A 3,815-nucleotide genomic window follows, 5' to 3' on the forward strand; every position below is an offset into this window, starting at 1 on the left:
TGCCACATGGATTTTTTGTTTGTGTAGCTACACTGCAATTTGGACATTTCACATTATTTAAACAATTTTAATTTACTAAAACATGCTGGGATTTTAGATGGATTTTTGAGTACATTATGAGATTTGTGATTCTCCATCTCACACACATACCCAACACACCCCTAATATGGCAGAAGGCATATCAGATCTTGGAATAGGGGCTAGCACAGGTGATTTTTAAAAGCCCTTGAAGAGCATAATCCTCTGTTGAAAGTCACCGTGAGTCTCTTCCCCAGAGGGGAGCGTGGGTTTTTCTATAGCCAAACCCACAGCGAGTGAGGAAAGTAGCAGTTAAGCAGCTGGTTCTTGTTTTAGGTGTAGGGATCCTTGATGTCCTCAGCACTTAGGACCATCAGGAGTAGTTGACCAACAAGGGCAGTTGACCTTTTACAATCACCTTTATAATACACTATGGCTGCTTCAGCCTCTCACTTCTTTACTTTTGTCTCTCTTTTTCTCTGAGCCTCATTATTCCCTTAATTCAGATCCTTACCTTGTTCTGTGTCATAGATATTTTTGGAAATCTAATGGAAGTTATAAATGCTTTCTCCAGAAAAATGCACATTCCCACCTACACAATTTTGCAAAATGTATCAGAACATTCACAGGTCCCCAAAGTTCATGAATTCACTGTTAAGAAGCCTTGCCTTGGGAATTCCCTGGTGGTCCAGTGGTTAGGACTCTGCTTTCACTGCCAAGGGCCTGGGTTCTATCCCTGGTGGGGGAACTAAGATCCTGCAAGCCATGAGGTGTGGCCAAAAAAAAAAAGTGTTAAAATGTTTTTTATTTAAAAAAAAATTTTTTTAAAGAAGGCTTGCCTTTAACTGACCTTAATGTATTTGGTATATTTGAAAATTGTTATATGTGGGAAATTAAAAATTTTTGTTCATTAATAAGTATTCATTGACCAAATTTTAATTTTGATGAAGTCCAAATTTACCTTTTTTTGCTGTGGTTGCTTGTGCTTTTGGTATTATAATTAAGAAAGTATTGGCAAATAAAAGGTTACTAAGATTTACTCCTGTGTTTTTTCCCAAGAGTTTTAGGGTTTTAGCTCTTAAATTTAGGTCTTTGGGCCAGAGTTGAGTTTTGTATATGGTGTGAGGTAGGGGACAAACCAACTTCATTCTTTTGCATGTGGATATCCAGTAGTCCCAACACCATTTGTTGAAAAGACTAGCCTTTCCCCATTGAATTATTTTGATACCCCTGTCAAAAGTCGAACATAAATGTGAGGGCTTATTTCTTGATGTATGCCTTTGATATTTAACATTCATGGGTGTGTAACAATTGTAAAGAGTATCTGACTCAATTTCCTAGCACGTACTGCTGGCAAGAGATGATGTCTGTGCAGATGCCCCACCCACTCCACATCCCTTAGCCTAATTGGAGTTCGCCTGCAGCCCAATACACGGTTCCTGTGCAGGCTCACAGCTTTCCACAAGCCCTGTGTTTTCTGCTTTCCCACCTGAGGACTTTCTCTGCACCCCAGGAGCTTGCTCAGCCTGCACACAGGGCAGTCTAGAAGGGCTGGGGGCTTAACACTCCCTGGGGTAACCCCCAACCAGTAAGGAATGGGGGCCAGTTGGTAAGCACCCCAGCTTCCCTTTCACCCAATGTGTACATTCTACATGTTCGTCCTCAGTGGAACTGAGCCACGCTTGCCCACGGCTAAAACTGTCTCATTAAGTCACCTTTCCTTTTCTCCCTTCCCGGTCTCACTTTCTCCTCTTTCTCATTTCTGCTTCACGGAAGTGCCACCCAAATAAACTAACTGAACCTAAGTCTTTGTTTACAGTCTGAGGCACCCAAACTAGGACACCACGAAAAGGGAATTTCTATTTTCACCTTTGCTTCTGCCCAGAATATGTCTCGTTAAGCATCCTCACAATTTTTATTTTTAAGTATTCTCACCCTTGTTTTACAGGTTAGTACTTAAATTTACGAAGTGCAGTCATTATCATTATCACATTATCAAATTCTTTGTTTCGAAATTTTTTTCCAATATTTAATTACATGGACTATGCCACCCTTTTCAAGTAGAACCTACTATACATCTGTCATCTGTTTACTTTTCAGGAAATTAGAAGGAAGTGTGGTTTCTCTCAAGAAACCAATAGCAGCGCATGTTTTCTTGGTGGGGAACCAGGAAAAATTCGGCAGCAAGCCAGAACTCTACTTACTGCCACCTTGTTTTACCAGCCTTTTCCCATCTTCGGTCTTTGTGGAGAAGTGAGGAAAATCGTTTTAAATTTCCACCCTTAACAACCATTTGTTGTCTGTTGTGTTCAAAGTACTGTGTACCAGGTGAGGGTGAGAGGCCCTACAGAAAGGAAAAATGGTGCTTTCAAAAGTTTCCACTTCCCTGGTGGTCCAGTGGTTAAGAATCCGCCTTCCAATGCAGGGGACGAAGGTTCGATCCCTGTTTGGGGAATGAAGATCCCACATGCATGCCGCAGCTAAGCTTGTGTGCTCTAGAGCCCATGCGCCGCAACGATGCCGCCAAATAAATAGTTTTTTTAAAAAGTCTCCAGTATAAAGAGGAAACAACAACCATTTTGAGCAATTTAAAAACAGAAGGCAGGGGCTTCCCTGGTGGCGCAGTGGTTGGGAGTCCGCCTGCCGATGCAGGGGACACGGGTTAGTGCCCCGGTCCGGGAAGATCCCACATGCCACGGAGCGGCTGGACCCGTGAGCCATGGCCGCTGGGCCTGCGCGTCCGGAGCCTGTGCTCCGCGGTGGGAGAGGCCACGGTAGTGGGAGGCCTGCGTACAGCAAAAAAAAAAAAAAAAAAAAAGGCATTATGTTAGCAAAAAGTAGACCCTCAATAAAATTTTTAAATGTTTTATTGAAGTGCAATATGTATACAGAAAGTGCACAATCATAAGTGTACAGATAGCTGAATTTTCACAAGCAACACACTGATGCAGCCAGCACCCTGATGCAGGCACAGAGCGTGACCAACACCCACCTAACCGCTGTTCTAACCTTTTCGCCTCACTTTATATTACATAGAAACAGAATCAATGGTATATACCCTTACGTATCTCACTTTTTTAATCAGAGCTTGTGAGATTCGTCCATATTCTCACCTGTAATCGTAAATCGTTCATTCTCATTGCCAAATAGTATTCTATGGTGTGAATATATCACAATTTATCTGTTTTATTATTGGTGGACTTGTAGAGGTTTCTCAGGTTTGGGTTTTTTTTTAATTTTTCAATTAATAAACTTTATTATTTAGACAAGTTGTAGGCTCACAGCAAAATTATGCAGAAAGTACAGAGAGTTCCCATTTACCCCCAGTCCCCCCACACACAGAGCCTCCCCTACTGTCAACATCCCATACCACAGTGCCTCATTTGTTACAATGGATGAACCTACAGTAACACACCCTTATCACCCAATGGGTTTTGGTTTTTTAAAATAGTGCTGCCATGGATGTTGTAATACAGTGCTGTTCAACAGAACTTTCTGCTATAATGGAAATGTTCTATAATTGGTGCTGTCCAGTACGTAACTCCAGCCATATGTGACTATTAAGCACTTAAAGTGTGGCTAGTGACATCTTCAGAAGTTAACTGCTAAAGGTAATGACTGTTAACTCCTGCCTGACCCAACAATCAAAGGTCAGTATGATGAGATTTTTTTCAGAGTTGGGGGAGAATAGGGGTAAATTTCACATTTATAATTTATACATCTTGTCCACTTCTAAAGTAGGCAACACACAGTATTAAAACACTTATAATCTTTTGGATTATAAACCATTGAGTTTT

This window comes from Hyperoodon ampullatus (genome assembly GCF_949752795.1).
Source record: "Hyperoodon ampullatus genome assembly, chromosome: 5".
Lineage (NCBI taxonomy): Eukaryota > Metazoa > Chordata > Mammalia > Artiodactyla > Ziphiidae > Hyperoodon > Hyperoodon ampullatus.